The 14662-nt window shown below is 40.3% G+C and overlaps 1 protein-coding gene across 3 annotated transcripts in view; it reads left to right on the top strand.

The window, feature by feature from the left end:
* MICU1 (mitochondrial calcium uptake 1) overlaps positions 1 to 14662 on the top strand; it is a 239657-nt gene that overhangs the window by 166539 nt on the left and 58456 nt on the right. The gene's annotated exons all lie outside the window — the stretch shown is intronic.

Raw genomic sequence — 14662 nt, 5'->3', positions numbered from 1 at the left:
TGAAACTGTGTCATGGAACATTTGGGTTCTACAGTGGGTCATTAGGGGTTCTGCACAGACATTGGGAGTAATGGCAAAAGAGGCTGGGAAGCAGTATACCACTATTACCAGACTGGATCACCTGGCTCCACATCAGCAGAGATAACCCAGAGCCAGAGGCAGGGGTTCCATGCAGAAAAAGTGACATGAAAGGATTCTGTGACTTTCTGATGTTTGAAAACCATTGCTTCAGAAGATGATGAGAGAAACCTTGTAGAAGAAGTTTGACACAACTGACCCAGAAAAAAATTCTCTAATCCCTATGCTGGAGTTTGAATGTTCCCTTGTTTTTGTCATAGGGAGGGTTAACAGAATCTTCTTGTTATTTGTATGAATTTAAGCATCTACTGCCTTCAAAATATGGTTCTTCTCAAAAAAGTAAATATAGAAGTAGTGGTATGGGATTCCATGTTCGTTCCACATGGGATTCCATGTTCACTGTCACTGTTTCTCAATAAAAATCTACTCAGTTTAAAAATAAAACTGCAAAGCCATCCTGGGCTCTGATTGTGGAGAAAAAAAAAGATAAGTTCCTTCATTTCCACTGGGAATAAAGATTTTATAGACTAAATGATTCCATCACACCTGCGAAGCCCTGCCATGTGTGGTAAGGTGTCAGTGGTATTCCTAGCTCACTTAGTAACTGGAACTCATAAACAGTGTTGGGGTTTTCTTATTTTTAAGGTGGGACAGAATCTAACTTTTTCCCTCTTTTGTTGCCAGCTCTGTTATAACTGAGCTAAATTATTCATTATATTAATTGCTCTAGTATTTAATCATGTAAATCAACAAAAGTGATGGACAAAATTACTTGAGTAAGAAAATGATATTTTTATCTTGCTGTTTCTCATACTAGAACCACAGGAATGTTTCTCAGTGGCCTGTAAACTGAAAACAAGGAAAATATAACAATTTTAAATGGTGGAAAAGTGAAACCAAAATTTCATAGTAATAAGAAGAAAATAAAGATTATTCTATTTTCAGCTGTTGTTGCAACACCCCCATCTTCACTAAGGTTTGGAAAACCAAAAATCTTCCTCTCCAAAGCCAGGTATAAAAGAGAGAGTGAAATACCTCCCTTACCTTTTGTGCTAGCCTCTGCTAGCTCCTTCTGCAGTGCCTGAAGTTTCAGCTTCTTGGCATGGTCTTCAAAATAGTATGTAAAGCAGCCTCCCCCCACTACCTGCCTGCCTCTGTCTCTTTTCACCTTATCTACCTCCTGTTTCATTAGTGATGTTTGCCTGCTTCACCTATTGTCCGGTAACTCATGTCACCTGCTCAGGTAACTCATGTCACTCATTGTCAGCTGCTCATGGCAATTGTCAGGTAGCGTTTTTTTTCTTGTTCTCTTTTCTGTCTAGGTGAGTGAGATCTGTTATTCACAAATGTGTTCCTTATTCTGTTTAGAAAGTACCCGGTGCATTATGAGAATTATCAAAATAAATGATCTGTGGTGCATTCTGTTAGATGTGGCCTAATTATTTATGACTTGCTTACTATTAAAAAAGAGGAAAGAAGTCAGACACAGGCCTCTCAGCAATTCTAAGGAAGTCCTTCCATTTTACTATCTTTTGACAGCTCTTAGTGTTTTTAAAAAATTAGTGTTTGGGTTTTGAGTACTGTAGATCCAGAATAGAATTGGAGGAAAAGGCAATTATCTCTTCAGGGGTAGGTTTAGATATGTTTCAGCCACTGATTTGAAACTGTATAAAGCACCTTTTCTGACACTGGGGAGTTGTTTGGGTTTTTTTTTGGGGGGGGACTGTTTTTTAAATTGAGACAATGTAAAAATCAAACTTTTTTTTTACTTAATCATGTTACATAGGGCTCATTAAAGAGAGAATTGAATACTGTATTGAACATATATTATGAGTAGTTTCTTTTGCTGGATTAAAGCAGATTAAATTAACATGGATGCACTGTATTTGCCATGCATACCTTTAGGTTGGAACTAATAATTATATTGTGCAGAGGATCCTGTTAAGCTTTGTAAGTGAGAATTTGGATAAAGAAAGAAGCACACTTTGCAGGCTCCTTAGCTCTGAGAGACTACTGAATAACACACATGCCTTGACTTTTATGGCTGGATTTACACTGTATGATATTATTGGTATATCTGAATTTTCCTGTCTTGCTGTCACTTTGTGTGACAGGTGCCAGTATGTTTCTTCTTTGAGAAAGCAAGCTGAGAAATAGATCCCTGTTTACTTTAGAGCATTGGTGTAACCAAGATATGTTTTCTAGTGAGGTAAATAGTCTTTTGCCTGTAAAATATCTTACGGATGTCATTGTTTCACTTATTTGAAATATAGGGACAGTTTGGTATCGTACTTTGCAGCACTACTGCTGCTTTTGGTGAAATACTATAGATGATTACACATCTTCAGGAGTATTTACTATTGACAAATAAGATATCTGAGCAATTAATGACTCGTATGCCAGTTTCTGTTCCCCTAGTGCAGTGGTTCCCAACCTTTTTTGTACCAGGACCCATTTGTAAATATCAATAGCCAGTCCTGACCCAGTGTCCCTCAGTCCTGACCCACTGCCCCTTGCCGCCAGGTCCCAGCTCCCCAGTGTGTGGGGCAGGGGGAGCCCCCAATAGCCCCTTGCAGGCTGGAACTGCCAGTCTGCAAGGGAAAAGCCACAGTTTCCCACTTTTTTTTTTCTTTAGAGGAGAATCCATTGTTAAAGTTTGTTCATGAGTCTTTCATATATTTGTGAGACCCACAGGTTGACTAATGCTGCCTTAGTGTACTGCAGTCATTTGCAACTTAGTAAGCAAGTTGTGACCTAACTTAAAATATAGCTAAGTGCATACAATGTGTTACTGAAGAAAAACGTTACTATCTGTAGAGCTATGATTGTTTATCCAGGCAAGGACATTCTTTGCATGCTGTCTTGCCAGCCTGCTTTAAGGTTGGTCTGGAAGAACAACAACAACCCCCCTCCCCACCCCCCCCCACCCCGCGTGTGGCTGTTGGGAGTGGTTTATTCTTCAATACTCTTCTTTCATGAGCATCCTGTTGACAGAGGTGTCAGTTGTGTGGGAAGGGTATCTGTTTCTTAATATTTGAGTTAAGCAATTTGCCCACTTTTTAAGAATAGGTTTATCATAGAATCATAGAAAATTAGGGTTGGAAGGGACCTCAGGAGGTCATCTAGTCCAACCCCCTGCTCAAAGCAGGACCATCCCTAATTAGATCATCCCAGCCAAGGCTTTGTCGAGCCAAGCTTTAAAAACCTCCAAAGATGGAGATTCTGCCGCCTCTCTGGGTAACCTGCCCCAGTGTTTCACCACTCTTCTAGTGAGAATGTTTCCTAATATCCAACCTAAACTTTCCTTGCTGCAACTTGAGACCATTGCTCCCTGTTTTGTCATCTGCCACCACTGAGAACATTTTAGCTGCATCCTAGCTCTATCCTTCAGGTAGTTGAAGGTTGCTTATTAAATCCCCACCCCGTCTTCTCTTTTCTAGACTAAATAAACCCAGCTCCCTCAGCCTCTTCTCATAAGTTTCTCCTTTTCCTTGTGCCAGTAATAAAATGACAAGTGGAGGGACTGATCTCTCTGCACATCTGTTATCCTCTTCCTGCATTCAAGTAAAAATGCTTATTTGTAGAGCACTCAGTACAAGGGTTTCTTTAGCCATGATGTGGGCTCCCAGGCAGCAGAGCTGTACAGGAATGCTAGTTTGATGCGCACATTTGATTTTGTAGAAATTTCATTTCCTAATCAAAGAAAACATTAAAACCTAGGAAAAGAAGAACTTCTAGAAGTCAGGAAAACAATATAATATCATCAAAGAGAAAGAACAGGATTTTTTTACTAATGAATTCTAATTGTGGCATGTACACAGAGAGTTTTCCTGGTTTTGGGCAGGTTGCATAAATTGTGTTTAAAATAGTTATAGTGCCTACCCCATCAGAGTATTTGAAGTGCTTTGGATATAACAGATGCAAAATGCTAATTGTTTTTACCTAGTAGGGAATGTCTTTATTGTTAGATTGAGATGAGGTTTGCACATATTCAGGCTTTTTTACACCTGAGAATATTCTAAATTATCTCTAAAGTGATAGCTTTTAGTGTTTGAGATACTGAATTAATTGTAGCTACAAATCAAAAGTAGATCAGAGTATCTGCAAATGCATATGTTAATAAGCAGTTTCAAATGGTCCTGTTAGGAATTTTTGACACTTTTGGCTCTTTATCAAATTGCCTTGGAAAATAAAGATTTTGCTCTTTGTATGTGTTTACTGAAAGCTTGCTCCCAGATTGTAGCCCAGATATGTTATCTGTTAAATACTAATATTAAATGTAAATATTTGTGAACTGTATTCATAGTTTTGTCTTAGATAAATTTAATCAGAAATAAATTTCTATATCTTGCTCTGATTAGCTATAATGTTTTTTGCAGTTCAGTGTTTCTCAAATGCTCCAGAATTTAAGCTTTCAGTTAAAAAAAATGCTTTTCACACTGATGGTTACCATTGCCGTTCTAATTGATTACAATATTACAGTAGTAGTAGCTGTGAAAAAAGCTGTGGAGAACATGAATATTATTGCCCTGAACCTGCAGATGCCCCGAAACAAGGATTCTGAAAAGTGTGAACTGCATTGCTCATCAGTAGGATCATTAACTCCGAAACCTAATGAGTAATAGTTTAAATTTCAGAATTATTCACTGTCACACCTGATTCTTTTAGCAGAAAACTCAGTATTAATGTGAATTTGTTGTGATGATCTTTATCAGATATATTAGAAAATACATTTGTGAAGCATCTTTTGTCACCTCATGTTTTGTTGACTAAAACTTTAGATGACAAAACTTCATATCGTTTGTAACTTATTAAACTATGAGGGTGTTTTTAAGTCTTTTAGTACACAAGTTTATCAACCTGATTATTAATAATGATTTGTATTCAAGCTGCTTGCACTGTCAATGTTTTAGGTTACTTTAATTTTTGTTAATTTTTCTTTATGATGAATATCCTGTATAAATAATTTTCAGTTACTTTGTTACACAGTGTATGTGCAGCTGATAGTAACTGCTTTGTAGCACAGCCAGATGAGAGTTTATCACTTCAGTGACCTGAGCTATAAGCAAGTGCTCTTTCTTGGACAGATGTTCATTTTTTTTCCAAGAAATTGCCATTCTCCCAGGAGAAACCAGAAGTGTGCAGATGTTCAGGCTTTTTCTCCTGGAGCAAAAATGGCCACTTTGGGAGGAAAATAACCTGATTACAATGCAAAAATCATTCTCCTGGAAGACTGATTGTCTGCACACATTCCCCTGGCTTAACTCTTTCTGGGGACCAGGAGTTGCGGAGCTGGGGGAAAGGTTCCCTTGCCTTCCTGAGTGAAGTCACCCTGGGTTGGGGAAGGGAACACCTGTTCCAACCCTTCCAATATACTGCAAGGGGAGGGGAGGAGCAGCAGTCAGTTGCTCCCTGCCTGCTTCTCACTCCAGAGTGCCTGGAGTGAGAAGTGGGTTGGAGGCCCCACTGCTTCATTCACCGGGAGGGGAGCAGCAGCACTGCTCCCTGCCTCTTACCCCAAAATGGGCAGCCCCCATTTTTGGAAGAAGTGGGGGGCTTTGCCAGCTCCTGACATCCTCCCCTAACCACCCACGCCATCCAGCTGGGTACCAGTGGCTGCAGTTTAAGAGCCAGTGGGACTGGGAAGCAGGCTGTGGGAAAATCTTAAGCCTGGTTCCCAGCCCTGCCAGCTTTTTTTGATGCTTCCACTGTCCAGTCCAGCCAGCACAGGTGGCAAAGGGCAGCTGATGGAGCCAAGAACTGAACTTGGGGAGGCTTTCCCAGAGCCTGCTTCCTAGCCACTGCTTCTAAATCACTGGACCTGCCACCTAACTGGGCAGTGCAGGCAGCAGTGGAAAGGAAAACAATTCCTTTTCTGCAGCCTTTCTGAAATGTTAAAGTACCTCTATTTAAAAAGGGAGAGAACAGTAAATAGTATATGGTTGCTCTTTAACTATGAAGTGCAAAAAGTAGCTATTTTTGTTCTTATTTCCATCATCCTTTACAATTTATGACTGGAGAGTTTTTAATGAGGAGGTTTAAGGGGCATTTTGTACTATGTATAGATTCCCCGGGCCCTTATAACACAGTTATCCCCTCATCTGTGCTTGCTTGGGTTTTTGTTTGTTTGTTTGTGAAGACAGGATTTAAATTGTGAAAGCATTGTCCTCTGACTTCAGGTACAAACATCTGTGACACTGTTATGTATCGGGAATATTTTGGGTGAACTAGGAAGGGAGATTTAAAATGTAATTTTACAGGGCAGTGTGCTAACCACAGCTTTATAGTATGGGGTAGAAATTAGAATATTAAGCATAGCAATCCTGAACTTTACAGGTTCACTTTTAATATGGAAGAAGACCAAATACAACAATAGGTAAAAAGGTTACACATGAGGTCATGACGCAAAATCAGGAAGAAACATGCTAAACAATTTACAGCCCTTTTAATGTATTCAAGTCTACAGGGCTTGATAAATTCCACTCTGTAGTGCTAAAGGAACAGGAAGAGCTAGTAGTGGGGCTGATAATTATTGCTGAGAAGATAGCAGAGATCCCAAGGGATAGAAAAGAGCAAACGATGCCTATTCTGAGAGAAGGGCAAGTGGAAGACCCAAAAAATTAGAGTGAGACTGAGTTTAAATTGCAAGTACAATTAACAGAACAGTTGGTATTTAAGTGTGTATTAAAAAAAGCAACACAATTTAGGTTGACTCCTTATAGCTATTGCTTACTGGTGAGTTTTTTTCTTTGCTAGGGTAACAAGCAGAGTATGTAATTGTGAAATAGCTGGAGCCACAACATGGATGGCACAAGGCTAAGAAAAAGCCTGAAAACATACTTGTAAGGGGACAAATCTGCACAGAGAAAGGACACTTCACATGGTTTGTTTCCCTGCCACATCAGCTGGGGAGATCATCCATGTCACTATGGCATTGTTTGCCAGCTCTCACCCCTTTCACTTCCTAATGGTAACCCTTATATAGGATCTAAGATGGAGGCAGAGACTAGCCAGACTGGGGGCAAAAGATGAGTCTTGGTTCCCCTCTACACGGCTGACAATTATCTCACTGTTAGTCCCAGTCCCTGGACAGCACTGAGTCTTGAACCAAACCTGGGGCTTTTTGACCAGGACTGACAGTCAGCTAATTGTCAGTCCTCGCTCAAACAGCTCCAGGTCTGGTACTGGGTTATCTGGACTGAGCTGACAGTCAGATGATTGTTGATCTGGTATGCAGGGCTGGATGCCAGCTTTTAATTTACTGGTGCAGGAGAAGCCTGGTCTCACAATCCCAGGCTTTTCCTGCACTGGCAAGTAATAATGGCATCATTGGGATCTGACCCCTGATCCCAAAACTGCACGTCCTGCCATGCACATGTGGTATGGGAGGAAATGCAGTTGTTGGAATCAGGAAGCAGATCCCATCATGCCATTAAAAGAATGTGTGCCAGGGGCCTTGGAAAATACATTACTCTTCTAGGTGTATAGGAATTGCCAGTGAAAGTATAGCATAACTTGGGGTTGTATTATTTTGCCAGGGTGCCCTGATCTTGGACCCAGGCAATAGCTGTTTATTCCATATGTATCCAAAGGAAATAGGGAGGGGGAGGACTCTGAAGGATTTGCCTTGGAAACTTCTTTCCTCAGAATCTACTTCTACAGATCTGTCTTCAGATGATGACTGTGTCTAAAGCCATAAATTATTGATTCAGTTTCAGTCTAGATCATGTTGTTGAATAAACCCCTGCAGAGAACCATAGTGGTTCCAATACTGTTTTAATGTATTAAAGTCTCAAAGGATTGAATGGAGAGTATGTTAATCAGATTAGCACCTGATATTGGAGATGTTTTAAATGATGATAGAATTTACTAATTAAAGATGGGCTGTACTAAACACAGATAGATTAATTTCAGATGCTACATAATAAGGGGATGCAATCTGCCATGCAGATATCAAAATTGGGAAATACTAGCTAGGCAGTAGTTGTGTAAAGAAGAATCTGGACAGCTACAGTTGCATAAATTGTATGAAAGATGAAACTGCTGTCAGAATGCCAGAAAATTATCACCTGAAACAACTGGGATAACTGCTTTGCATATAGACAAAGACTGAAAAATTATTAGGCTGGAATTCAGAACTGGTACATCTTAAACTTGTGCAGTTTCAAGAAAAGGCAGAAGGGAGATGTGACCATTGCCACAAAAATAAACAGTTGCATAACCAATAGTCATGATAAATCAGAGAGAAGATGGGGCAAGGTGACTCACTAGACAGAGATTAACTGGTTCAGAGAGGCATGAACTTTGTAGGTGACAACCTACTTTACCAGATGCAGTGGGCACGACCTGGCATGGAAGAGTGGAATTGGGTGGTGAGACACATTGCTGCTGCCAGGTCCCCTGTGCCAGCTGTGCTGCCAGCAACACAAGGAGTAAGGGAAGAGGGGTGAGGCTGCCGTCACCTCCTCCTGCTGCCAGCTGCTTGTGTGGTGGTTCGCAGCTCTACCCTGTGCCATGGCCTGGCCACCGCTGCCACTCTCCTCAGGCCACCCATGCTTCCCCCCACTCCACCTCTCCTCCCCTCCGTGGTAGAGCTGTGACATGAGGGAAGGGAGCCACAGCAGTAGCTGAACCAAGGTAGCAGGGTAGAGCCGTGGCCTGTGCAAGCAGCTGGCAGCAGGAGGAAGTGAGGGCAACACAGCCCCTCCTTCCCCCGCACCATTACTCCTCGCACTGCTGGTGGTGCAGCTGGTGTGGGGGTCCTGGAGGTGGCAGCAGTGGTGGCAGCAACAAGTCTTGCCACGCTGCCTCACCCTCCTGCCCTGGGTCTGGCCAGGCTGCAGCCCCATGCCCACTAAGCACACAAATCTGGGGGGGCGCGTGCTCCTCCATCCACCTCTGACACCTCGCCTGTTCCCTCTCTATACCCTCCGATGCATCATCTATGCCCTCCCCCCTACTCCGTAGACTTGCCTGCAAGGAACTGCAGGAGCTGCTCTCCACGCTGCCTGGCTACCATGTACATGTGTGCTTGTGCACGTACACATGGTGCCCCCTGCCTGATTGCCCTCCTCTTGCTCCCCTCAGTCCCAAGCAGCCCCTTGGAAATTAATGGTTTTCCACGTTTTTCTCCTTTAAATGAGAATCCAAGTTTGTTGGCAACCCTTTTATATATTCTTGCAACCCACTTTTGGGTCACAACTCATGGGTTGAGAAACACTGAACTAGAAGACAACCAGAGATTTCTTCCAACCCAAATTAATCAATAATGGGAAAAAAAATTATTGGCTGAAATAAGGTGAGGGTAGTCTTATTCAAACAGAGCAGAGACAACAGGAAGCATCCCGTTGTAATTTGAGTTATAATTCAAATAAAAAGATAGTTTACTAAATAATAACTTCTGATTACTTGGGAGGTTTGGGGGAAATTATGAATGTTGAATTTTGCCAATTGGATATTAACAGCAGCCTTTACGTTCAGGTCAGGGTAGAGTGACAACTTTTAGCTACATATATTGGAACCTAAAAATTGGTACTTTTGTGTATATAGGAAAAAGTTATTTTGAAAGGCTGTCTTAGTCCTATATACCATATTTACCCAAATCCAGGCCAACTTCAAATTTAAGACAGCCATGCAATATTTACTTTATTTACTCAAATTTAAGATGACCCTGAATATAAGATAGCCCCTCAATTATTAGGTTCTATGAATGGAAAATTTATAACTTTGTTATAATTTTCCATGTATAGAATCTAATTATTGGAGGGTTGTCTTGAATTCATCTCCCCCACTGCTGCAGTAGAGGAAGGAGACCCCTGCTGCCTGCCCCACTACCATCTATCACCACTGCCACTTGCCCAACCTGCACCAGCCCTTCCTGCCCTCCCCCCTACCCTGCTGCTAGTGCCACTTATCCTGTGCAGTCCCTCTGGCTTGGGGCATGGAGGGCGCCAAAAAAAAAAGTGGGGTGGAGCATGTGGCAGTAGCATGTGCTGTCCAAAACTGGAGCCTGGCTGGCCAGAGCCACATTCTGGCTCCCAGCTGTGGGAGCACTGCAGCTTCAGCCTCCCCAAGGCCCCCCGGGACTCCAGGTAAGGCTGCTGGGGCCAGCACAGTTTCTGGCCCCAGCCTCCCTTACCCCACCCAGAGTAACCTGCTGCGTGCCAGAGCGCGCGTGGCACAGGCGTTCCCCTGGTGTGCCTCTGGTACTTGTCCGTGGGGAAACAAATGTCCGTGCCCATCTGGACACGGCCTGTGATGCTAGATTTTCAAAGGTGTGGAGCACTGATGACTCCATTTGCAATAATGGACATTGTAGTTTCTTGGAGCCTGTGAAAATAAGGCTTAAAGTCATCTTTGATTGATTGATTGATTGCTTTGTCACAAACAATGAATTGTGACATCATGGAAGAGATCCATCAGGAGGAACAGACTAATAAGAAAAAAGTGTTTTTGGTCATAATACTGAGAGTTTGGCAAACTGAAAAGTTTAATAATTCCAACTGTCAAACTTCAGGATTTTGAGTGTACAAATAAAGAGCTGAATCCCGGCTACTGTCTCACAGACTCTGTGAAGGGAATATTTGTGGTGATTTTTGGAAATGTAAGAGATTTCAATTTTATTTTAAAAGAACAGTTATTGTAATACTTAAATTAACATTTAAAATGAAAAAAGGCTTTTGAAAGCTCTGATATGGCTACAGGATTTCCATCTCCTTGGATAATCCAATATAGTGGCTACATGGAGAATGTGCTAGGTCCACAAATCTGTCACCAGCATTTTAGTAATTGCTGAAAAACCCTGAGCAAATGCTGGACAAAAAGACCTAATTCCTTTTTAATCTGGTTAGGATATCAGTCATCTTTTAAAATAAAATGTTGAGTGAACCTCATGTATTAACCTTTAAGTTTAACATTTTGGTTTGCAGTTGCATCCAGTCTCTAAGTGGAAAAAACTCTTTTGACTTCCATGTCATCCTTGACCCAGCTATTTGAACTGAATATTTTAGTTTCACCTACTTCACCATTCGCATTACATTTTGAACGTGGAACTCTTGATTTGCTCTATAAATCTTCCTAGAAGTCCCCAGTTTAGCTCTTGACTTTGTTGCTGCATTAAGAATGTAGGAGGCAGAATGCAGTCAGCTTGCTTTTCATTGTTAGACTGAACTGTATAGTGTTGCAGACTTATTTTGCTTGGTAAATTGAGCGACAAGGTCAAATGGAGACTGAACATAAATTCAGTAACAGGCAGCAAGAGGCTGTATTTTTATAAAAATGGCTTTATATATCAGCGTTACATGGAGAATGTTATTTGTGTTTCAAGACTAACTGCTTGTAGAATGGAGAGTTTTTAGAGTGTTGTGTCCATTCTCTTCTAAGGACTTAGCTGCTGTGAATGCTGAATATGATGTATTCACTGTGCTATTTTGTAGATTAATATAGTAGAGGATATGTGGTTCTCTCTCACAATGTTCCATCTTGTTACGGTTGGCAAGTTCTAAATAAATAAATGAAGATAGAGGGAGGAAGAAAATTTTAAGTAGGAGTGTGAGTTTTATTATTATAAGTGCCAAGTGATGTGCATTCAGTTTTGACAGTAAAATAACTTACAATAGATGTAGGTGTACTTGTGTTTCCTATTAGGTTGAGAGCAGCTCTTTTTTAGGGGGGGGTTCCCCTTTTTTCTTGCCCATTTTCTTTAACTGTTATTCTGACAAAAGTGTATTAGGGTAAAGCTTCTACATCAGAAAAAGCACTCAAGACTGTGGTAAACAACGGTCCCCATGTTTAATAAATGTAGACTAGTGGTTTGTTTTGCCCCTAGAGATGCAGTTGAAGACTTTGTGTTTTGATGAAGTCTGGAGCATATAATTTTTTCTAAACCACTAAGTGTATTTAAAGAAAATGTTGCATTCCATGTTTCATATTTAATTTAAATTTAACTAAACATTCATTAGGGTGATTTGTCAATCTCAAAAAAGGCAGGTGAGTGCCCATCTCCCATTGATATTCATGGGGTTTTCTATGGGTTTTAGGCACTTATGTGGCATTTTTGCCATTGTCTGTCCTGCCACTCTCCCCCAGGCAGTCCATTTAATTTAATATTTCCTTTTAGTGAGTCAAAACAAACTGTTTTTAAAGTGGTGGTAGTACTAATTTCTCAACCCCTCCAGTCTCTTCCTTCCATCCTTCACATCAATTCCCAAATGCTCCTTTCTGCAGCTGTGGGAGAAGAGCCTTGCTAAGAATCATTCTTGCAGACAAAGTTTTTATGCATGAATACAACACTAAAGCTGTAGCATTTCTTTACATAACCTTTTAAATTGCTCATTGAAGTCTAGAAAACTGCTAGAGGCTGGAATTAAATTTTCCTTTCCATCATAGACTGCACTGCGATGCCAAGGTCAGTGATAGGGCAGAAGCATCTGTCAAACATAGAGCGTTCACCAGGATTTCACTGTCACTGACAAATGTACATTTCTTTTTTAACCCTCATACTATAGAGGTACTTAAACTGGTCCCAGGGTGCAGGGAGAGAATGTGTGAAAAATGGAAGGCATTCAAAGAATTTTTCTAGTGCTTCCTTTACAAGAAATAGCTTAATTTTTTTGCAGAGCTTTAGATCAAACTTCATTCTCCTTTTTTTTATTTAAAGTATTTCAGCTGCTGTTGTTGGTATTGTGAGGATTTTTTGATCCTAATATTCCAAATGAAGCATTCATTCTGGAATTAAGTCACTGAAGTTCTCAGTTTGGGAGATGAGGGGTTAAATTATTGCTATTCATTTGGTGTTCAATAAATAATGAGAATGTTTTATTTTAATTTGTATTTCTGAATGAGAGTTTAGGGTCTGAGAGTTCAGTCGTGCTTGTCATCATCTGGAAGGGCACCATCAAATACTTACTGAAATCAGTTAATAGGCTTTGTGTCTGCTATGTACATCAATGCAAGGGACAACATAAAATAGCAAGATAAGATGAGGCTGCAAAAAGCAAGTCTTCTGCACTCCTTGATTAGCAAAGGCAATAGTTATTTGCTCCAGTCATGTCCCACTAACTATTCAGGCTCCGGCAGGCAGATGACTGCATCATCCAATCCAGTCTGGGTTTCTGTTTTCCCAATGTCTGATCTCTTCAATCCCCCCCTCCTTTTTTTCCCCCCTTCTCCATTATTTGAGGCTTCAGCTATCTTCCCTTAGCCATCCAGCCATGGCCCCAACTGATTTTTACCAAATAGCCTACTAACCTTCTTAATCCAGTTCACCAGTTCATAGTGAATTTTTAGTATGGTGAATCTAAGAGAGACAATGTAAAATAGTCTGATCTTTACTTACTAAACCAACTGTTTTGTATATATAGCTTCAGTATATTGATTCACACTTATGTAGATATAAGGACAAAGAAAACTATCAGTATATGTGTTTGAGAGATACTTATTTTAAAGAGATGGAATAACATTTAGATATTTTGTTTCTATCTCAATTTTTTCTGTCTATTTATAGTTTGGCACCTTTACAAATGGTAGAACATATTACTACTATATAATTTAAATCTTTTTCTGTTTGGAAAGCAAGTTGAAGGTTTCTTAAAAAGAGGAAAGCCTTTTTCCCTTTTAATACATAGCTAAATATGTAACATGACAGAAGTCCAGACTGATTGCTTCTTCAGACTAGTAAATAGAGCCAGCTTTGCAGTGGTTTGCAAATAAATAATGTATATAGCTTGTCAAATAAAACTTTGGGCAAATACTATCTAAAGAGAAGTCAGGCTATTGCCCTAAAAATTAGTTAATGGTACAAAAATTATAATTTGTCGGATATTTCTAAATCCTTGTTACTCTTGGCTTGGGTGACTTGGTGTTGTATTGTGTTGTCATCCCTGTATCTCTACTCACACCCTGAACATTTTACAGAATTAGCTCTCCTATATTGCTTCTGGTTGAGGGATATTCTCTGAGGTTTTTTCCACTCAAACTAAGGACTTCTTTATGTTTTGTGCTTTTTCCTTATTCTTATTTGCAGAAGAGGGAGGGAAAATATGCATAAGTCTTTAGGCATGTAGCTCGCTTGTGATTTTTCAGGAACATCTTCCTAGAAAATCAAAAGCCCTTTTTAAAATACATGCATTTAAATATTCAATACTAGAAGAATGTGAAGGGACTGCAGTATTTGGGGCAAACAGGTGTTTGACTTTACTTTTGAAGCATACAGATTACCTGCAGAAAATTTAGCAATCAACACAGGCTCTGGCAGCACTTGTTCCTGGAATTTCTGGATATTTGAAGTAAGTTATGTAATCATTACATTTCGTGGTTTTTCATCTTCATTTTTTTTTAATTGGCACACACACGCATATTCCAAAAGTATATATTCCTGTTTTTTTGTGGGGGTTTAAAATATGCTGGTGCAGTAAACACATCAGTATTTTTGCAATGGCAAGTGGCATAGTAGTAACTATGGATGTAACTATGAAATGCATTTTGGTGTGGGAGTTGAGGAAATTCAGACGTTTGCCGGTAGTCCTATGTTATAATATGCTTTCATGCTTAGTGATTCCATGGCTGTTCATATGGCATGCTAGGT

This window comes from Alligator mississippiensis, chromosome 6, assembly GCF_030867095.1.
Source record: "Alligator mississippiensis isolate rAllMis1 chromosome 6, rAllMis1, whole genome shotgun sequence".
Taxonomy (NCBI): Eukaryota; Metazoa; Chordata; order Crocodylia; family Alligatoridae; genus Alligator; species Alligator mississippiensis.
Note: the sequence above shows the minus strand (reverse complement) of the source record. Positions and strands in the feature narration are given on the sequence as shown.